At 37.6% G+C, this 23,425-nt stretch overlaps 1 protein-coding gene and 1 non-coding gene across 3 annotated transcripts in view; one reads left to right on the top strand and one right to left on the bottom strand.

The window, feature by feature from the left end:
- Htr1f (5-hydroxytryptamine receptor 1F) overlaps positions 1 to 23,425 on the top strand; it is a 137,170-nt gene that overhangs the window by 34,193 nt on the left and 79,552 nt on the right. The window contains exon 2 of one of the 2 annotated variants that reach the window (XM_060370619.1): positions 2,439 to 2,530. The exons of the other annotated variant lie outside the window; for it this stretch is intronic. The gene's annotated coding sequence lies outside the window, so the exon portion shown is untranslated. The remainder of the gene's footprint in view (positions 1 to 2,438; positions 2,531 to 23,425) is intronic. 2 annotated transcript variants of the gene reach the window in all.
- LOC132648816 (small nucleolar RNA SNORA70) lies at positions 8,337 to 8,471 on the bottom strand. The gene has a single exon (XR_009587219.1). It is a non-coding gene; the product is annotated as a small nucleolar RNA SNORA70 (small nucleolar RNA).

Raw genomic sequence — 23,425 nt, 5'->3', positions numbered from 1 at the left:
TCATTCTTTTATGAAATTAGCTGTACATTGAGGTGATAGATAGATAGATAGATAGATAGATAGATAGATAGATAGATAGATAGATAGATAGATAGATAGATTTTGAGACATAGATACTTAAATTTTTTCTCATGAAGTTCCCAAATCCCTGCCTGGCCAATCCCCTTCCTTATAATGCTTTTCACTGTCTGCAATTCCAGTAAATTCTCAGTATTTCTAAAGGAAGTCCTCTACAGAAACTGCAGAATCTGCCTTCCTCTCCAGAAGTCTCTGTTTCCTGCCGTAGTGTTTCCACTGCATGCTGATATGTCTCTATAAGCATATATCTTGTCTTCGTACATCCATCTTAGTCTCTGCCACATAAATTTCCTGAATGGGTAAAAGTGTGTTTGAAGGTCCACAAGTAAGTAATAAATCATGGATGGTGTCATCATTATCCTTTTTGCCCTTAACTATTTTTTTCAAGATAGCCACATTCTTATCTCAGTTCTCTTTGTCATACAGTGTTATTGCTTTGTATTCTCTATCATAAACAAATTTGATTTTTATGCAAGTACCATTTTCACATAATCCTGAACACCAAGACTTAAAAACCTAGATGAATACTTGAGGATATATGCTCTCATTTGCATGAAAATAACATTCTGTAATTGATATTTCAAAGTTGAGAAATTTCAAAGTCCTCCTAGGAATTAATCATATTTTGCCAGTTTGTTGAATAAATAACCTGGAAAGCAATCAATCACAATGTGAATAATTTTTGAAATAAACATTTACAATTCCTTCCCAGTGTTCTTCTCAAGTTGGTAACCAAATTAAATAAATAAGTAAAAATAAGTAAGCCCTGCCATGATGGCCCTGCGCGACTTCTCACCTGGAAAAGCATGAAGAATCTAAGCATATTTGGCATCTAGTTGAAAAGTGGTATTTAACTTTGGTAAGAAAAGGCCAAAAGGTCACATGCATTAATTTTGAGCTACTGCAGTCTGCACAGGATCCATTACTCTGAGATAAGGCCAGAGACAGCACAGCAGGTAGAGGCTTGCTAGTTGGCTTCCGGGATGTGTCTCAAGAAGAGTTGGGGCTTCTCCCTATGGTCCTGTCTGGAAAGAGGACAGGAAGGGACTGATGTCCTCCCTAGTTTATGATGTGCCCTTATCATTCACATCATTAGAACAACCTCATAACTTTTGTCTTTCTCCCAAAAATCTGGTGGTATGAAATATGCCTTTTCACTCTATGTCTTATATATGACTTTTCAAACTCTAACCTTATTTTAAGGAGAAAAAAAAAACTGACAAAGTAGGGAACTTGTACCTCTTGACAACTTGAGCTGGGAGTATCATTCAGGTTCTATTAGCTAAGCATAAAAATTCACTGCTATCATGCCCTGGGGAAGATAAGAATATTTTTAGCTTCCTTCTATTGCTTTAAAAGATGAATTTTTTAACAAATTCAGATTATACATAAATACAACTCTTAATTATCTATAACAATGGAGAATGGAAAATTAGGATCTACAGATAAGCCAAAATTCTATTTTAGGAGCATATTAAAGGTTTGTTCCAAATGACCTTCTTAACTTTGCTTAAAGAGTGGAGAATTAATTTGAGTTTTTTCTGTCATTTGTATTTACAGCACCTCTTCCCTTAATGATAACAAATGAAGTAAACACTAAGTAGCAAGTAGCTGGAATAGTGTAACCAAAAGCCAAAGACTTGAATCATCTGCAAGTAAATCTGCATTTGGATTTTTACATAGTCTTAGCAGCTCTAAAAATAGAATGAAACACAAAGTGTTTTGTGTGTTCTGTGATTGAATCCATAATAAAGCCAAGATACCATCACCTCTTCCTGAGAATCAAGATGCATCTTTGTCAGCCCTATATTGCAATCGACATTTTGAAGGACCCATATTAACAGAATAGTGCTACTTAAAAGATAGATTTGAGCGTTTGGCGAAGCGTCTCAGTGGTTAAAATGCTTGCTCTATGCAGGGCTATGCTGAGAGGCCAGATTCTTATGTAAAAATCCAAGTGTGATAGCATATGATTGTAATCCTAGGACAAGTGGGCAGAAAAAGGAGAGTCTAAGGGGAAAAGGTGAGTTCACAATCCAGCCAGTCTGGCCAATCAGTGAACTCCAGGTTCTAAAAGAGACCCTGTCTCAAAAAACAGCAATATAAAGATGATGAAGATGATGGTGGTGATAATGTAGAGTAACAGAGGAAGACACCTGACATCTATCTGAGAACGAGGACAGTATAAGAGAGGTTAATAGGGTTACTGTGATAAGAATACTTCACATACATGTACAGAAATATCACAATAAAGCCCTTTATTTATAATCAATATATGCTAATGGAGTGTCAGAAACTAATAACCTTCTGAATCCTGGATGAACAGAGCAAATATTTCTTCTGTGTTTTGTTATCTTCAGATTGTGGCTGGGTTCCATTTTCTTCTTCAAAGTTTCCTTATGCTGTGAGATCTCAGCAGCTGCAGCCTCTCCAGCTGTCCGGGAGCAATCAAGTATGTGCATTTGGGCCTCTTGTTTAGAATTCTTAAACTAAAGGGGCACCCATTTGTCTTTGCCTGCAATCTTCCTTTCTGGCCCTAAGTCTGCCTAAATTTCACTACGGTTTCCGCCAGCTTCCTTTGTGTCCTTTGAGGGTTGTTTTCAGTAAAAGCTTATAGGCCAGGGGCTCCTGCCTCCCTTAAGGGCTTACACTGTTCCCAAACTGAAAAACAAAATCTTTAACTGTTTTCCTTGTGAAGCAATTTTACAAGTGCTGTTCCTGAGCATGCCATAGCAAAATAGCCTAATCTACTTGTTCCAAAATCACAGAATTCTTAGCCTTGCTCCTGGCCTTCTGAGTTACAGCCTGGAGCCAGGGAAACAGCATTTCACCAAGCAACTCAAGTGCCTCCTACTTAATATACAGTACTTTTAAATAGAATCTTCTGTGCCTTTTCATGTAATTGATACTTGGACATGGATTTAATTTTTTTTAAGTCTGAAGAAAGCATACATTTTCATTTCAATGAATAAGTTTAGAATTGATATTTACATATTTAATGTTATTATCAATGAAGGTAAATTATGTCGTTCTATCTTCTAACTTTAAAAATTGGCTCCTTTACTTGGGAGTATTAACTTGTCTTATATATGCCAAAAAAACTGCTTTAAAAATAAAGTGAATATAATAATTATTGCAGAGTACCTGATAGCCATTTTCCTCATTTACTTCAGTAGCTGTAATTCTAAAACAGACACAATCTATGATCTAGCTTCTGCATCCATTGGTTCTGTGTTTGTAGACTGAAAATAAATACTCATTAAAAAGTTCATCTGTAGCCAGGCATGGGGGCGCTCACCTTTGATACCAGCACTCAGGAGGCAGAGGCAATTGGATCTCTGAGTTCTACGACAGCCTAAACTGCATAATGAGTTTTAGGGAAGCCAGAGCAAATTGTGAAGCCTTGTCTCAAAACAAACAAATAAAAAGCATCTGGAGTAAATATGTACACTCTTTTTGTCATTCTGTAGACAATACTGTATAATGACTATTTACAAAGCATGTATATTTTATGAAGTATTATTGTAAGTGGTCTAAAAAAGATTAATGCGGGAAAGAATCTTCACCAACCCTTTATCTGACAGAGGACTCATATCAAGTATATATAAAGAACTAAAGAAGCTGAAAAGCAGCAAACCAAGTAACCCACTTAAAAAATGGGGAACAGAGCTAAACAGATAATTCTCTGTAGAGGAATACCGAACGGCAGAGAAGCACTTAAAGAAATGCTCAACCTCACTAGCCATTAGGGAAATACAAATCAAAACAACCCTGAGATTAAAGATCAAAAACTCAAGTGACAACACATGCTGGAGAGGTTGTGGAGAAAGAAGAACCCTTCTCCACTGCTGGTGGAAATGTAAACTTGTACAACCACTCTGGAAATCAATCTGGCACTTTCTCAGACAACTAGGAATAGTGCTTCCCCAAGATCCAGCCATACCACTCCTAGGCATATATCCAAAAGAGGCTCAAGCACACAAAAAGGAAATTTGCTCAACCATGTTTGTAGCAGCTTTATTTGTAATAGCCAGAAGCTGGAAACAACCCAGATGCCCCTCAACTGAAGAATGGATGCAGAAAATGTGGTACATCTACACAATGGAATATTACTCAGCAATGAAAAATAAGGAAATCATGAAATTTGCAGGTAAATGATGGGATCTGGAAAGGATCATCCTGAGTGAGTTGTCCAAGAGGCAAAAAGACACACATGGTATATACTCACTCATATAGACATACAACATAGGACAAACCCACTAAAACTTGTGCATCTAAAGAAACTAAGCAAGAGAGAGGACCCTAACTAAAATGTCCAATCCCCATCCGGAAAGGCAAAGAGGATGGACATCAGAAGTAGAAGAAAACAGGAAACAACCTAGGAACCTACCACAGAGGGCCTCTGAAAGCCTCTGCCCTACAGACTATAAAAGCAGATGCTGAGCCTGATGGGCAACTGTTGGGCAGAGCGAATGGAATTTTATGTAAGAACTGGGAAATAGTAAGAGCTGGAGAGGACAGGGTCTCCACAAGGAGAGCAACAGAACAAGAAAATTTGAACACAGGGAACTTCCCAGAGACTCATACTCCAACCAAGGACTATTCATAGAGATAACCCAGAACCCCTGCACAGATGTAGCCCAGGGCAGTTCAGAGTCCAATTGGGTTACATAGTAATGGGAAGAGGGACTGCCTCTGACATGAACTGACTGGCCTGCTCTTTAGTCACCTCCTCCTGAGGGGGAGCAGCCTTACCAGGCCGTAGCAGAGGACAATGCAGCCACTTTTGATGTGAACTGATGGACTAAGATCAGAAAGGAGAGGAGAACCTCCCCTATCAGTGGAATTGGGGAGTGGCATGCATGCAGAGGGAGGAGGGAGTGTGGGATTGGGAGGGGAGGGGGGAGGGGCTTATGGGGGGATGCAGAATGAATAAAGTGTAATTGATGAAAAATTTAAAAAAAAAAGAGGGAAAAATAATTTAAGAACCTTAAATGACTTTCAAAAGTGGAGGAAAACATGGAGTTAGTCAATTTACATGGAGCACGTCTTGCCCCTGGGGGCAATGGTCTCCTGAACCTACTCAGACCTCAGACACCACCACTGCTAGTTCTAGAACTGAAGCAGGATGTTCCAACGAGGGGGTTAAGGCTTCTCATAATATTTCCTATAAGCCCACACCTGTTTGTTTATATCCCCCATTTCTATTCATTATTAGTCAGATAGAGCCAAGTAATTGTGGTGATGATACTTGCTTTTTTGCCCAATGCTGGAATGCTAGTAAATTTACTAGCTGGTTACTCGCATGCCTCCCTGGGTGCCTGTGCCCGTTGATGCCCCTCACGCTATGACTCTCTTCAGACAGAAAAGGGATCTTGGAACTACAGCCACCATTGTTACTGCCATCTCATTGGCGGCTGTTGGAGCTACCACTGCGGCATTAGCCAGGAGTCATACTGTGCAGACTGCTCAGACCCTGAATAACCTTTTAGCCAATGTAGCTCATGCCTTAGATGTACAAAAAGGAATTAATGCTCAACTAAAAGGAGGCTTGATGGTGTTCAATCAGAGGATTGACCTCGTGCAGGAGCAAATTGATACCCTATCAAATTGAGCAAATCGCTCAACTTGGCTGTCAATGAAAGTATGCTGGACTTTGAGTCACTAGCATACAACATGAGAATTTTCCCTGTGCTGCAAATCTGTCTAATTGTCTAGCTATATTTTAGATAATTGGACTGGAGAATTCGATACTACTATGGAGCAGCTGAGAGTGGCCACTGTCACAGTAAGTTCTACCAGAGTGGATGCAGGACTAGCCACAGAATTATCATCATGGATTGCTGCAGCCATGAATCATCTGAAGGAATGGGCGGGCATGGGAGCATTAGCCGGCCTTCTGGTGTTGGTCTCCTTGGTTTGCCTGTGGTATATATGCAAGATTAGAGTCTCACAACAGCGTAATGCAGCCATGACCATTCAGGCCTTTACAGCCATTGAAGCAGGACAGTCTCCCCAAGCATGATTGGCTACCATAAAAAGCTAAAATGTTACGCTCAGGATGCGAGGCTAAGCACTGCACTCAGGGTCAGCCGCTTTGGACCCAGAGAAGAGCATGTCTGATTGCATGCGGGTTGATGCCCCAGGTCCCGCCTCTGAGAAAAAGGTATCAGACGGGTCTGATGCTCTTTGGGTGGATGACACCTAAATGAACATCAGTACAAAGTCCCAATTTATTTCTAATATCAGAGATCAGACCTCTACTCTTGCCTGATGCGTCTAAAACAAAAAGGGGGAACTATAGAGAGCTGCGTAATGCCGTGCCTTAAAGATAGAGATGGTTTCCGCCTTCCACCTTCCCAATGGTGAGTGCTCTCTGTCACGAACAACTCCACATTTGGCTAAGGCTGAGGATCTGGCTTGCTTCCATGTATGTGGACCTATCTGCATTGCCCACGTGGCATGCTGGGGCTGGCTACCCAGAGGCTATTTAAGCTGTGGGCTGGCTTTCCCCAGGGTCAGATGATTGTTCAAGGTTCCTGAATAAACTGCATTGAATAAATAAATAAATAAATAAATAAAGTAAACGTTACCATAAAAAAAATTTTTCTTTTATCTGAAAAAAAAAAAGATTAATGCATGGGAGGATATGTGTGGTTTACATACAAATATAATTCCACTTACTAAATGACTGGAACTTCCCAGAATTTTGGTGTCTACAGGAGTATTAGAACTGACCCTCTTTCTCTCTCTTTCTCTTTTTTTGAAGCGAACCAGATCAATATTATTTGGGGTGAAGAAGGGTTATATAGATTTTGGTGTTGGCGTGGGGATTTCCAGGGTGAGCGAATGAAATGGGCTGAAATACTAAGGTACCGAGATACCACATGAGCATGGAGAGTCATTCCAGAAATCCCAGGTGCTTGCTGAACAGGTACTATTTGGAGAAAAGGACTTGGACTTGTAATTTCCCTACGGACTATGTGATGTTCCTAAGGTAGAGGGTGTGGGGATTCAGGCTTCCCAGATCAGGTAGAGAAGAATGAGTCCTGCTAACAAACAGAGTCCTCCGTTTTGCTAAGCTCAGGGCTTTCTAGTCATGAAGAACTGCAACCTTAGCAGTAGGGGTTTCCAACAACTGGTAATTTATTTGAACCCCACAGCAATCACAAATGAGCAGCTTCTCATGAACCAGGTCTTCAAATTCATCTGCATTAAACTTGATAAAGCCCCACTTCTTTGAGACATGATTCTTGTGATGGCCAGGAAACTTGATTTGGCTTTACACAGAGCCTCAATCATATGTTTCCGTATTCTACAGCTTGATGCAGATAAACATGATTGTAAAAGGTACTTTTATTTGCCCAATGTAACTGCCTCTCTATGCTAACCTAAAGCTAGTCCTGGAAGCTTCTAGCCTCTGTACAATCTAATCTAGACCTAGAATGGTCTCAGTCTCTGAGACTTATTGTTAAATAAGCTCATCCTTTCTAGGTCTTTCTGAACTCTGGGTGATTGGTTCAACTCAGTTGCTCTTGCCCAAACTCCTTTCCAAGCTGATTAATTCAAACTGGCTTCTCTCAGCTACTGACTGAACTGCTCTACTTGGCCTAACTAAGCCTAGCAACCTGTGCTAATATTCTAGCTCCTTCTCATTCTCTAGTTCATTCTGTCTTCACCTGAGTCTAGCTTTTTCTCTCTTTGTAACCTCTCTATTAACTGTCCTGGTGAAACAGCCTCTTATTGCCCTCATTTTCTGTGTTGCTCTCTTCAGTGGCTTCCCTTTCCACTCTGTTCTCATGGGAGTTGAATGTATCTCTGATTTGTCACTTTTTCTGCCACTCAACTAGACATAACTTTCAAAAGTGGATCCTTCCTTTGCTATAAACTGACTTTACCTTCGTTGTTTAGGATTAAAGGTGTGTAGTACCATGCCTGGATCTAAGCTTTTCTTTCTTTTCTCTCTCTCTCTCTCTCTGTCTCTCTCTCTGTCTCTGTCTCTCTCTTTCTTCTGGGATTAAAGACCTGTACCTCTACTGCCCAGCATTGTTTGCTTGCCAGCCTGAGATCACACAGCTCTAGCAGGTTTTTGGATGTGATCTCTTGCCAGAGCAGCCATGTTATGCTTTAAAATTCCTTTACACATGATGACCTGGCCAATGTAAATCCTGACTAGGATTCCCAAAGGCACCACACTTACTGTATAGAGCCTATACTGGGGACAACATTGAGATCAGAGACTTGAGTAACTGCCAGAAAATTGTCTCCAAGGCCCCTTAGGGCAACCCATATAGGCAACAGACTGAGTACACTACCAAGGAGGCTGCCATTTGTAACCACTGCACACCACTGATCCTCTACGTTTACCAAAGGACAGCTGTATTTGAATTTAAAACCCAGGTTGGGGTTCCTCTACAAAATGTAACTTCCTATATACATTCCTATATAAACATCACAATTACAAGATGTCCTGTGCATCTATAAACATACATGTTCACTTACATACCAGGTTATGGGTCAATAGGTATGTACATGTTCCATATCCAGTAGAGGGCAGCAATGACCAAGAAGGGAGGGAGATGCAGGTAATGGGGAAGGTTTAAGTAGCACTGAAGAAAAACTAAAACCCCAGGTCCCTGGTTCAAGCTTCCTTCAAAACTTCATTAACAATATAAATTCAAAGAGAAAATACCTAAGAATCGCAGACCAGCAACCACAGAGCAATAAATCCAAACAGTAGGGCTTCTTTGAGTTTGATTGCACTGGATATGCTTCTTAAGAAGCCAGCTTTGGACTGCAGAGATGGCTCAGAGACTGCTCTTCCAGAGGACCTGAGTTCAATTTCCAGCACCCACATGGCAGCTCACAACTGTCTATAACTCCTCACACAGACATGCAGACAGTCAAACACCAATGTACATAAAATAAAATAAAATAAAAAAGCCAGCCTTAGACATGACAAAATGGAGTATGATGCCTTCACAATGGAGTATGAGCTCCTGTTTACACAGTTAAGGACAGAAGCTAGGAATATCTGCCTTAAACAACCTTCTTGTTGTGTGAATGGATGCCTATCAGAGTAAGAAAATCAAATCAGGCTCAGAAAGACAAATATTTTTCACTGTTTGTAGACTTTATGGTCTACATAAAATAGCGTATGTATGCATGATGTGAAAGCAAAGTAAAATGGAAACAAAGGGGACTAAACAGGAAAGAGAAGAAAGGGGATAGCAAGAGGGGCTCAGAGAGAAACACGGTCGAAGTGTATGATGTAGTTGAATGTAAACATTGTTATGAAACCCAGTACCATGTACAGTGAATATGTTGATTAAAAATAAACAAATATTCAAAATGAATAAAAAACAACAATTTCAAATCCCAGTAGACCTTAATTATGTAGCAATTATTAGTGTCCATCCTTCCAGAACTGAGTCAAGCAGTGCTACTCCTATCATAAAAGGGCTATCAGATGTCACTGTGGCTCCTTGAGAGTAAGTCCTTGCCGGATCGCACACTAGCTAGCCTGCACACTCAGGCTCTGCACCTAGCCAAAATAGAAACGATACTAGGGGCATTTTCAGAGCTTCATATTGCTTGTTGTGTTGACTGTGAAAAGGATCCTGGCTTGAAAAACTTTACGGTCCAAACAACTAAACCTACACCAAAAATACACAGAAACTTCTTAGAACATGTGATATTCCTAGAAGTTATCCTCCAAAATTCTACCAACAATAAAGGCAGTATTCACCATTCCTATCACTTAGGAAAAGATTCTGACATGTGCATTCACTGCAAAGGATATACTGACCACTTTGTGAGGCATTTAATACCTATGCTCAGCTTCTTTGGAGGCAAGTTGTGATTCTGGGCAACCAATTAACAGCTTGAAGAGAGATGTCAATAACTTTACTCTGCCTAGTATAGAAATAAGATTGGAAATAAATGCTAAGTAATCAGAAATCCTGTTGCAAGCTTAGATTTTTTTTTAACTCATTGAAACTGTGGTTTATTTTTAATTTGAAAATGAGATTTCTGCTTTTGCATTTTGCTTTAAGACTTATATAATCTTGGATCCTGGTGAATAATGATCTCCCAGAAGATTTTCTCTTTCCAAGCCTTGAATCAATCTCAATTATTTAGAAAAGGATTTATTATCTATAAGAGGTTTAGTTTTTTTTACATTAATAAAACCCTACAATTCGTTATAAATAATAGAAGTAAAAAAAAAATAGAAGCAAGTGTTTAAAGTGAACACATGGAATTCTTTCACGCTTTTAATTTAATTAGTTTGTAATTTACTAAGGACTGGCATTTACCCAGACTGCCAATCTCACCTATCAAACTATAACTCCAAGTCCTCCTACTCATGCCCCTATCCCAAAGAAAACAGCAGCTGCACAGAAAGAATCCTCTGATCTTCTAGATACATCCCTGAGAAAAATCAATATGTGGATCAATTCTATCCTATCAATACCTCTACAACTAAAGGCCAAAGGGTTTCAACTAAGGGTTGGGGAGAAAAAAAAATAGAACAAAACAAAGCTTTCGAGCTCATTTATTCTTTCAGTACTACTCATTACTATCTTCCAATTCTGGGTTTGTAAATTAATGATGCTAGTTTTTAAGGGTGTGTTTGTTGGTTGCTTAGTTAGATGTTTTGAGACAAGGTCTCTCTACACAGCCCCAGCTGTCTTAGAACTCACTGTGTACACTAGGGCTGGCTGAAGCTCATAGCGATCCACCTGCCTCTGCCACTCAATGTAGGTGTCACAGCTCTGACGGGAAAGGTGTCCTGGCATTCCAGAGCCAAAGAACACCACAGAGTCACACCACACAACACACCTCACACAAGAGATTTATTGGGAGGAGGGAAACCCAGGAGGATGGCTGCTCCTGCTCAGGTGAGAAACAGCAGGGAACTGAGCAGTCCGGTCGCATGTGTGGGGGTGGTGGTTATATAGGGTTTCTGGGGGTTGGGGGAGGAGCTTTCCAGAGAAGAGATCTCCAGGGTGAGGATTAGTGGGATTTCAAGGCTTGAACTTGGGGAAGCTCAGGGATTGGTGGGTTTTCCTGTCCAGAAATTGGTGGAGAATGGGCGTGAGGGCTGTAGTGCAGGGCCTGGCCACTCTCCCATCTAGGGGCTGGGAATAGCTGTTACAGGTATTAGAAAAATACCATTAGGGCCATTAAAAACGTATTGGGGCACTGGCCACTGAGGCTCCTCAGGTGGGGAGGCCTGGCCACTTTCCTGCCTTGAAGGTTTATGAAGTTTACAGAGAGAGTCCGCTTCTGGGAAGGCTTTCCCTACCTCTTGAGTTGGCAGTGAACACCTAGGGACTGTGGGTTAAAGGCCTGTGTCACCATGCCCAGCTTAAGTTTTACATTGTTAATGCAGAATCATTGCAATTAAAGTTCTTACTAAATCATGCTAAGTCAGTGGTGTGAGTGTGTGACTACGTTTATTTTGTAATAAAAAACATTTTCAGGTATATTATATTTTATAAAGAATTCAGCATGGCACATTTTCCTTAGCACAGATTATAAGAATATCGCAATTCCATAACTGGAATTTCCTATAGTATTAAATAGCAATAAAATTATCTTGTTTTAAGAAAGAAGGAAAGGGAATTTGACTTTGATAACGAACGAAACATGGGTTTCCATGTCTGTGGCTGCAAAGAAGGAAATTTCTGTCAGAGGGTGAGGAGAAGGGTAGGAGAGAGTGTTATACCATGTCTGTTTTGTGCCACGAGGAAGGGGAGAGAAAACACCAGTGGGCTCGTGAAACAATATAATTTGTTGTTATTCCCACCACATAAGCAGAGTCATGGGTTGGCCAGGGCCACCAGACCAGGACCCGGAAGCTTTGTTTCTGCTGGGGCTACAGCAAGGTTTATGTGCATAAAAACTGCAAACATCTGATCTAAATTGCAGTTATAATTTTAACCAATTAGGACTCGGGGATTAGGGACTTCCCCAAGTGTTCCATCACTGTCAACTGATATTGAATGTAAATGTTTTTGCCCAATTAAATTCACTTGTTCTTTCTGTTGTTAGGGACAATCATTATGTTTTAGGTAACTATTGTCACTCAGAGGAGTCGCTCAGCTTGGATAAAACAGAGTCTGAAGTCAAAATGGCAGTTCTTAAGACAAGTTCCCTTTATCTTCTCCCATGGCAAATGCAATCATAGCATATTAAATAACTTAACAAATTGTAAGAAAAAAATAAATCAATTTTAAAAAGTTTTAGAATCTTACACAATGTCACAGTTTCTTATCTCTGTTTCTACAACAGCTTCGTGATCGAACCCTCATTATCTTTTAGAAATAATGCAGTTCCCAGCAATTCAGGCTTTCATAACATCCCCCATCAAATCCTAGCGAGGAGTCAGGCTTCCTTGACATTCCCCATCAAATTACAGCCCCCAGTTCTCTTTACACTAGTTTAACAAGGCCAAGACAATGGAAATTTCTTTTCCAACAGAGAAAAAAAAAAAACTGCAACTGAGCAAGATTCATCTACCTGATTGGTCAACCTCAGGTGTATTCACCAGCCAGAAGCCAGGAGTGAAAGACCAGTATCTAAGGAAAAGGGATGACTAGGAAAAAGAGGGAAATTTGAGTGTGTCACAAGGAGGGAGGAACCTGAACTATACACAGGGAAGGATAATGATTTGGCCTCTGAAATTTAACAGCAGAAAATGATGACTCTAAAAGTACCCCACCCCATTCAGACAATTTAATTGTAAATTATTTTTCTTGAATTATTTATTTTGAAAGTATGTTACATGTTATAAAACTATTTACTAAATTTCACCCTTTATTTTCTTTTGGAAGTACTAAATATCTTTCAATTAAGAGCTACTTAACATAACTTTTATTAAATTACACTGAATAAATTCATCTCCGTGACTTAAAGTAGATTAAATGTTATTTTATCACATTATAGTTATCACTACTAGAAAATACTTTTATCTCTAAACCATAATTAGCTCTGCATTTCTGTTTGATTATTATTATTTTTACAAAATTGATTCAGCCTGTATAAATGCTGTCTGGAAATATTTCTTGAAATTATTAGACATTTCGTTGAGTCAACAAGAAGTATATTCACCTGAGATCCCCATATTCAAATTTCAAAAAAGTTTCACCCAGAAACAATAAAGCTATTTCCCTCACCAAAAAAAAAAAAAAAAAAATCAATTAAAAAATCTGATGTATATACATAATGGAGTGTTGTTGTTTTTTTGGGGGGGTTGTTGTTTTTTTTTTCCCTAAAAGGAAAGAAGAATGAAGTCATTTTCAGGAAAATGAATGCAATAGGATATATTCATATTAACTGAATTAAGTCACTCTCAAAAAGATAGCTATCACGTCATACATCTTAGATTTTTTTGTTTAATTTTAAGATTGTATTTTAATTATAACATATCTCTCTTCCCTTTTCTCTCTCCAGCCCCTCCCATTTACCTGTCCTTGCTCTCCATCAAATTCATGGCCTATCAATTGTTACTGTATGCATATATGTATTTGTATGTAGATTTAGGTCCTCAGATATAACATGTTGAGTCTATACAATGTTACTTGTATGTATGTTTTGGGGGCTGACCATATGGCACACCACAACCAAATGATAGGATTCTCTTTGGGGAGGACCGCCTCTCCCACTCCCATCTTTACTCCATTTCCTATAGCTCTTGACGTAGGTCAGGATCCATGGCTCCTCATGCTCTTTGGCCTGTTTGCTGGTGTGTTCCTTTTTCAGCTCTTGTTTGGGCAGTCATGTTGATGGGACATTACTAGCAGACACAGTCTCAGAGCTAAATCCCTGATCCTCTGCCTCTTACAAATGGATTTTATAAAATACATAAAATTACATACATGCCCAGGACATGAAAGTAAATAAATAAGTAAATAAATAAATAAATAGCATTGTCTAAGGGATTAAAGGAAACTAATGGATACAAGGGATAAAAGAAGGGGGAGAATCAATGCAGAGAGTACATAATATACCATTGTAAAAACTGTCTTACATAACCCAGTTTAATAAAATAAAAAGGGAAAAAGATGCTTAGTGATAAGATATTCCCAGTCAGCCTGTCCATTCAAGGAGAACGGCCGAGTTAGCTGGAGTAAATGACAGATGACAGAGCAAGAGGCTTCTAGTCAAAACATGATCTCCCAAGTTCTCTGTCTCCCTCAGTGGCAGAGCCCCTTGTAGTGCCTTGGCTTTGGAGCCAGACCCTCCTGGCCTGCCAGTCTTCCTTATATCCACCTCTGCATTAAGTCTCCCTCCATGTATTTTTCCCTGCTGCTGAAAACTGCTCTTGTTTCAAGAACAGTATTAAAAACAAAAAGCTTGAAATACTGTATAAGTACCAAAGTTCATTATAGAACCTTGGCTGGCCTGGAACTCACTATGTAGATCAGCTTGGCTTCCAGTTCAGTGATCCTCCTGCCTCTGCTTACCTAATGCTCGTATTAAAGGTACATGCCACCATGCCTGGGTTTGTATAACTTCTGCCCAATGTGACTCCTTTCATGGGCATCTATAGTCTTAAGAGTGGGTTAATGTGATATAGTTCACTTTTTCAACTTTCATTTGTAGCTGAGAAGTTATCACTATTAAAATCAAATCACTTATAAAAATTACAACTATGGTTACAAATTATAAATTTGCCAATGGCTACAGATGCTATGAGTCCATGTACCATTTGAACTCCTCAGATATTCAGCCTTAATGTTTGTAACTAATGTATATTTAATATTAAAACTCATCATATATGTTGTACATAGTAATAGGTTTCATGAAAACATTTCTACAGTATTTGTTATATTTTGATGTTTACTTTGATCATATTCATCCCTCTCTTTTCTTTCTCCCTTTATCCTCCCATCATTCCTGTTTATTCTGCCTTTTTTCTCATTTCTCCTTTCATGTCCTACATATAAATATGATTTTATGCAACTATACAAAATCTAGAATCCACAAATGAGATGAAACATGATATTTGCTTTTTGGAAACTGATTTATTTCACTTAATATGACACTCTCCAATTACATCCAGTTTTTTACAAATGACATGATTTCATTCTTCATGGATGACTTGAACTCCACTGTGTGTGTATATATTTATATTATATCCTCTTGATGTGTTCATGTACTTTCATTACTGATTTCCACAGAAATGAAATTAATAATTCTAATGCCATGTTTTTCTAATGTCCTAATGCCCTCCAACCACTCTAAATGGATTTCTACATGATATGTCCAAAGGAATTTCCCAGCTAGCACATCATACAGACAGAAGCTGAGCACAACTTGCTCATCCAGAATGGATGCGGCTCTATTATTTCATCTATTAAAAAAAAATTTATCACATTCATCATCATATATCCTCAGTCTGTATAGAGGCATTACAACGAAAGCTCTATTATGCTAGTCTTGACACAGGGACATTTATGGCTAAGCATGACAGCCAGTAAATTTCATAATATAACTGAAATCCTTTCCTTTCTGTTCTCACACTTCCTCATACCATTCTACCTGGTCGGTTTGTTAGAAACAAATTGTTAATACTGTGTTCTCTTTCAAATTTTAAAATAAAAAATTTTATGCAGTTTCAAAATGATACAAAGGAGTTTTCTTGCACACCTTACCAGGCTCCCCTAAGGACTGTGTGTTATGAAGCTATAATTCAATAACAGAGGCAGAAAATGAGTTTCAATCAAGTGTGCTTGCACAGTTCTGCCATTTTGTTCAAGAATGTGGGCTCATGTAACACTGCACATGACACACAGAGTAATTACATCACCATGAGCCTCTGTGGTGTTCCCTTTCATAATGACAACTGTTCTTCCTTCCACAAGCCCTGAACCCTTCTCTGTATTCCATCTCCTTGGTTTCTCCATTTAACCAAGGCTCTCTAACAGGAACAATGCTGTGTATGAAACTTTTAGATCAAATTTTTGCACTCAGCATGTTGTATTTCAGATCCAACTAAGGTTTTGTTTACATAAGTAGGGTGTACAAATTTTTGTTGTTTGAGTGATTATTTGTGGCTTTGTCAAATGTAAAACTCTTTGTTCAAGAGTTTTACATTTATATTGTTGCTATATGACTAATGAGCAGAAGAAACAATTGAGCTGTTCACGTGCATTACGGAAATAATCAATGGAATAATTATTTAAATCTAGTATTCTCTTTGATAGAAAAATTTGGCCAGTCAGGCTACCTAATGAAACCCTGTTTCAAAACAAAAGTGAAAGTACTTGTAAAACCTTTTTGTGGTATCAGTCACAAAGGCTAAAGCTACTTTTGGCTATCTGAAGATACATTGATATGTTTAACTGGATTCCTGTTTGATTGCTATTTTTTAATATTTCATATTTTGCATTGTAGGATAGTACCACATGCATACATGTGATCTCTCTGAGTATATTTTATAGATTTCTGGTGTTTGTAATTTTTTATGTCACCTTGCCATGTGTATGACAAATAGTCAATATTCTGCCCTGCAAACCACTGGGCCTTCTCCGTTCAGATTGCTTTGCATATATAGGTATTTCTCAATTAATTGCTACTTGCATAAATATATTTTGTCAGATTTCTTTTGATATTTTGTATGCTATTTTCTGTTTTTAAATAATAATTTCTTCAAAGTAGTTGTACAGTTTACATTCCCACCATCACTGGAGGAGAGTTCCCCTTTCTCCAAAACCTCTCCAACATGTGTTGTCACTTGAGTTTTTGATCTTAGCCATTCTGATGGGTGTAAGATGAAATCTCAGGGTCATTTGGATTTGCATCTCCATGATGACTAACGATGCTGAGCATTTCTTTAAGTGTTTCTCTGTTAAAAATTCTCTATTTAGCTCTGTACCCCATTTTTTAATTGGATACTTGATTTGTTAATTATTAACTTCTTGAGTTCTTTATATATTCTAAATACTAGCCCTATGTCAGATATAGGGTTGGTGAAGATCCTTTCCCAGTCTGTAGGCTGTCATTTTGTTCTGAAGACAGTGTCCTTTGCTATACGGAAGCTTTTCAGTTTCATGGGGTCCCATTTATTGATTGTTGATCTTAGACCCTGTGTTGTTGGTGTTCTGTTCAAGAAGTTGTCCCCTGTGCCAATGAGGGCAAGGCTTGTCCCCATTCTTTCTTCCAACAGGTTTAATATGTCTGGTTTTATGCTGAGGCCTTTGATCCACTTGGACGTTAGTTTTGGGCAGGGTGATAAATATGGGTCTATTTGCATTTTTCTACATGTAGAAATGCAGTTAGACCAGCACCATTTGTTGAAGATGCTGTCTTTTTTCCACTGAATGGTTTTGGCTTCTTTGTCAAAAATCAAGTATCTGTAGCTGTTTCAGTTTCTTTCTGGATTTTAGATTCCATTTCATTGATTCACCAGTCTGTTTCTATGCCAGTACCATTCAGTTTATATTACTGTTGCTCTATAGTACAGCTTGAGGTCAGGGATGGAAATACCTCCAGAAGATCTTTTATTGTACAGTATTGTTTTAGTTATTCTGGGTTTTTTTGTTTTGTTTTGTTTTGTTTTGTTTTGTTTTGTTTTTTCATGTGAAATTGAGAATTGTTCTTTCAAGGTCTGTAAAGAATTGTGTTGGCAATTTGAAGGGAATTGCATTGAATCTGTAGATTGCTTTTGGCAAGGTGGCCATTTTCACTATTAATTCTACCAATCCATGAGCATGGGAGATATTTCCATCTTCTGATATCTTCTTCAATTTCTTTCTTCAAAGACTTAAAGTTTTTTGATTTTTTTCATACAGGTCTTTGGTTAGAGTCACACCAGGTACTTTATGTTATTAGTGGCTATTGTGAAGAGTGTAGTTTCCCTAATTTCTTTCTCAGCCCATTTGTCTTTTGTATACAGGAGGGTTACTGATTTTTTTTTAAGTTAATTTTGTATCCAGCCACTTTGCTGAAGGTGGTTATCAGCTGAAGGAGTTCTCTGGTAGAATTTTTGGGGTACCTTATGTATACTATTCTATCATCTGAGAGTAGTGATGCTTTGACTTCTTCCTTTCCAATTTGAATCCTCTTGATCTCCTTTAGTTGTCTTATTGCTCTAGCTAGGACTTCAAGTACTATGTTGAAAAAGTAAAAGGAGAGTCAGGAGCCTTGCCTTATCCTTGATTTCAGTGGGATTGATTTAAGTTTCTCTCCGTTTAGTTTGATTTTGGCTGTAGGCTTTCTGTATATGTCTTTACTATGTTTAGGTATGTGCCTTATATCCTTGAGCTCTCCAAAATTTTAAACATGATTGGGTGTTGGATTTTGTCAAATGTTTTTTCTTTCCGTATATTGAACCACCACCCCTGCATGTCTGGGATGAAGCCTACTTGGTCTTGGTGGATGATATCTTTAGTGTGTTCTTGGATTTGGTTTGCCAGTACTGTATTGAGTGTTTTTGCTTCAATGTTCATAAGCGAGATTGGCCAGGATATCAATCTGGCTCTTTCTCAGAAGATTAGGAATAGTGTTACCTCAAGATCTAGCTATACCACTCCTGGGCATATGTCTGAAAAATGATCAACCATACAAGGGTATTTGCTCAATTATGTTCATAGCAGCTTTATTCATAAAAGCCAGAATCTGGAATCAACTTAGATGTCCCTCAACTGAAGAATGGATACAGAAATTGTGGTACATTTACAAACTGGAATACTACTCAGCTATTAAAAAGAAAGAAATCATGAAATTTTCAGGCAAATGGGTAGAACTAGAAAAGATCATCCTGAGTGAGGTAACACAGATCCAGAAAGACACACATTGTATATACTCACTTATAAGTGGATATTAGCCATATAATGAAGAATAAACATACTAAAATCTATAGTCCTAAAGAAGGAAGACCCTAGGAAAGAGGCTTAATCCTCATTCAGAAGGGCAAACAGGATAGACATCAGAAGTAGGAGAAGACAGGGAATAGGACAGGAGCCTACTACAGTGGGCGGCTGAAAGATTCTACCCAGCATGGTATTGAAACAGATGCTGAGACTCATAGCCAAACTTTGGGCAGAGTGCAGGGAATCTTATGAAGGAAGGGGAAGAGAGCAAAACCTGGAGGGGACAGGAACTCAACAAGGAGACCAACAGAGCCAAAAAAAAAAAAAAAGTCTGGGCTCAGGGTGTCCTGCAGAGACTGATAACTCAGCCAAAGAACATGCATAGATAGGACCTAGACCCTATACTCAAATGTAGCCCATGTTCAGTTTCCATGTGGGTTCCTTAGTAAGGGGAACAGGGGCTGTCTCTGACATGGACTCATTGGCTGGCTCTATGATCACCTTCCCCTGGCAAGGGGGCCTAACTAGGCCACAAAGAAAGAGGATCTAGAGTTCTGATGAGACCAGATAAGCTAAGGTCAAATAATAGGGGAGAAGATCCTCCCCTATCTGTGAACTAGGGGAGAGATATAGGGGGGAAAAGGAACAGAGGGTGGGACAAGTAGTTGATGAGGCAGGGGGCTACAGCCAATATACAAAGTGATAAATTAAAATAAATAATAATAAAGAAAAATTTAAAAATACTGATTTTTACATAGCAATGAAATATATAACCTCAGAAAATATTATATTGACCATTTCACTCAGAAAATATCCCTTCATGATTACATCCTCAGAAACATATATCTATCCATCAAAATGCTAGCATGTAACTAAAATAGGTAACTGATGCATTGGGCCTTTGCAAAGGGAGATCTTAGTAAATGCTAGCCTTCTTCTAGAGGGGGCTCAAGCAGTAATCCAGGCCTTCAGCTGTGGAGGTGACATTCTCCAGGGTAGAAGGCAGTAAACAGATATTATGTCATGTTAATATAGTATGCGGACAAAGGATAGAGAATCCAAACTCTATACAACATTATGGTTTAATAAATGGCACAAAGAAGCCTCAAAACTGGCAAGTGACTTTCCCAAGGCACTCAATTAAAGGACTATCAGCATTCCATTTGCTTTCTGAGCTATAGATCAGTGTTGTTTTCACAATTTAGTATGGGCTTTTTGTGCTATAATTGGAAGACACTGTTCAGCAGCAGCACAAATTCCTCTTGAGCATAACATGATCTTGTTTTCACTCAAATTCTTTAAGGATAATAATCATATCTTAATTATATAAGAAGTTGTATGGCTTTTGCAAGGAACTTCCATGGTTTCCTGGCTCAATTCTAATTTTAAAGTGATTGTGTAGGAATTTCTAACAGATAATGAAAGGTCATTTTATTACCAATTGCTCTGCTACTTTCTTGTAATTGAATTTAAAATGGCTGGTTAGTTGCTATATTCAAAATGTCAACTTTCCAAATAAATATTGTTATTCTTCTTTTAAGTATATAACTGAAAAAAACTAAGATTAAAAACAACACAATGTTTAATGAAATGGAGAAAACAGAATATGAAATAGATAAAATATGACCTGTCATTTAACTTGTAAAATATCAAAATGTCAATCAAATCAAAGAAATTAAAGTTCATATATTATTAAACCGCATTTTTGGCTTAGCCTTTAAAATCAACAAAAATTTAGACAGAGACTAATGATCAGTGGGTTAATTGGCACAAATTTATTAGATTTTCATTTTACAATATATATTCAAATATCTTTAAATATCTATAGGCTGGAATGAAAACTCAATTTCAGAAATGTATTTTTAGGAGAAAAAAAAAATCCCATGTGAAGTTAAAGTTGTTTTATAATTTTTTGAGTCATTTTGGTTTTTATTTTGAATAGTGTTCAAATATCTCTCATTTTCCAAAAGAACGTGTATATACTATAACTTGAATGGAAGAGAGAACATCTCTCCTAATCTCAGTGTAGGTGGTACAGATGCTGCCTTGAGGGGCAAGTAAGGGTTCTTCGTCTTGACCAATTAGGAGGCAAGAAAGAATTGTTACTGGAAATTTGGGGGAGTCCTGTTGGGGAGTCCCATTGATATTCTGGAATCAGGATTCTTAGGGTTCTTACTAGCAGCCCCAGTTAAACCTCATGGCAGCTCTTAGGAATAAGCTCTGGGAAGAAAAGCAGATTATTTAAGGTGAACACAGTTCTCTACAAGGAGATGGTCCCTTGCCCAGGTCCTCGACCTTAACATCCCTTCAGGAATCGTTTTTGGTTTGTTTTTTTGTTTGTTTGTTTTTTGTTTTTTGTTTTTTTAGTTTTTTGGGTTTGTTTTTTTTTTTTTACACTTTTGGATTCAGATCATGTTAGATAACATATTGTATTTCAGAAATGTTTTTGTTGATTTTCTGTCTGTAACATATGTCTGTTGATGGAAATAGGGTGTTGAAGTCCCAAATATTATTATACTAGAGTTTATCCTTTCTGTTAGAACTAATAACTCTTTTTTTCAAACATTTGCTCCCTTATCTTTTACTTTTCAGATCATTTGCTTGTTTAACACGGTCCCATTTGTCTTGAATATTTTTTAAATTCTTTTCAATTCTTTAATTTTTTTAAATAAAACCTGGCTATTATTTGTTTGTTTGTTTCAAAAGATCAAACTTCAAGCTCATGAGTTTTCTGCTGGATTAGCTTTTTCTAAGGTTCTTAATGAATTTATTCTTTCAGTTACAAGTTCATCAGTTTGGTACCCATTTATCATCTCCATTTCTTTTCTTTTTGCTGAATTTCTCATTTTTATCGTGAATTTTTTTCTAATTCCATTTACTGCCTGTGCACTCAATTTTTTTTTTCAATGCAGTTTATTCAGGAACATTGAACAATCCTCGGACCCCGGGGAAAGCCAGCCCACAGCTTAAATAGCCTCTGGGTAGCCAACCCAGGCGTGCCACGGGGGCAATGCAGATAGGTCCACATACATGGAAGCAAGCCAGATCCTCGAGCTTAACTTAAAATCATTTTTAAGTGGTTTCCATTTCTTTGTAGTAAAATGTTAGTGGTTTTATATCCCCTTGATATGGCATTCTAGCCCTGGATTCATTGTTTGTTTGTTTGTTTGTTTTTTATGCTTCTTGTCTCCCTCTGTTATTACTTCTGCCTTTGGTATGTCAATGCTTCTGTCAATTTCTTAAAACATCTGGAATTTATTTTGTACATGATGTGAAGTAGAGGGTGAACGAGGTTTCCTCCTAATATAATCAAATATCTTTCTTAGATAAGCTATATATTTCCTCCACCAAATTGATATTACATACATAATATGCTACATATTTGTGTATTCTAAAATTTGTAGAATTGTTATTATTCTATTGATCTTTTTCTCATTCTTACAACACAATTGATCTACTTTTTATGTAGAGAGGTACTTATTGAATAAATATTTCTTTAATAATTTTATTTTGTATATTCACTTCATAGTTGTTAGGTATTTGTTTGTTTCAGGTATTTTACCTTTTATATTTTAATAATATCATGTTTTTATAACATAATTTCCAGTTGAATATTGAGTGAAAAGTATCTGTAAATTACTGAAGCCAACTACTTAATTAATAGTCATTCATTTACCCTATAAAAAGATCGTGAGTGTCAAGGGTGTGGCGATAAGCTGAGTGTATAATTTTGAACATGACAGGGAAAGCTTGCAGTCTGGTTAAGATCAACAGTTAAACAAGCAATTTAAAACACAAACTACAGGGTCTGATGATTGTGCAAGGTTCCTGAATAAACTGCATTGAAAAAAATAAATAAATAAAACACAAACTATAAAATAAACCCTCCAAGTATAAGTGTTGGAAAGAAAATAAGCAATATTATCATGCGAGATGATACAAAACGTGTTTCAGGTATTTTAAACAACAAAAACTTAACAATTTGATCCAAATTGTAATTTCCTTCAAAAATGCATTACTTATTTTTCATATTTTTATATTCTTCATTGGTCTAATACTATGACATGATTTGAACAATATTCTAATGTCTCCTTTCTTAGACATATTTTTAACATTTTATACTTTAATTTTTACTTTTAAGAATTACATTTAACATTCATTCTTCATTTCTAAAACTTTTCTATTCATTTTAACTTATATTTTTACTGATTACTTGTCTTACCATTTTTCTGAAATCCACCATTATTTTGTTGTTCTTCTTTAATGGAATAAACAGGGCTTTATCTCTTTTCTGGGTACAATTTTGTTTTGCTTTGCTTCCAATTTTGGTTTCCAAATTTAGTTCCATTTTTATGTAAAGGGTTAAGTATTTCATTAATTCCACTTATGTCTACATACTTTTCTTTTTATATATGATTTTTTATTTATTATAATTTATTTACTTTGTATCCCAGCTGTATCCCCACCCTCATCCCCTCCCAATCCTGCCCTTCCTCCTTCCCATGTCCCTTCCCCAGTCCACTGAT

Source organism: Meriones unguiculatus, chromosome 17, assembly GCF_030254825.1.
Source record: "Meriones unguiculatus strain TT.TT164.6M chromosome 17, Bangor_MerUng_6.1, whole genome shotgun sequence".
Taxonomy (NCBI): domain Eukaryota; kingdom Metazoa; phylum Chordata; class Mammalia; order Rodentia; family Muridae; genus Meriones; species Meriones unguiculatus.
The sequence above is the reverse complement of the archived record's forward strand: the minus strand, read 5'-3'. Positions and strand labels throughout refer to the sequence as shown.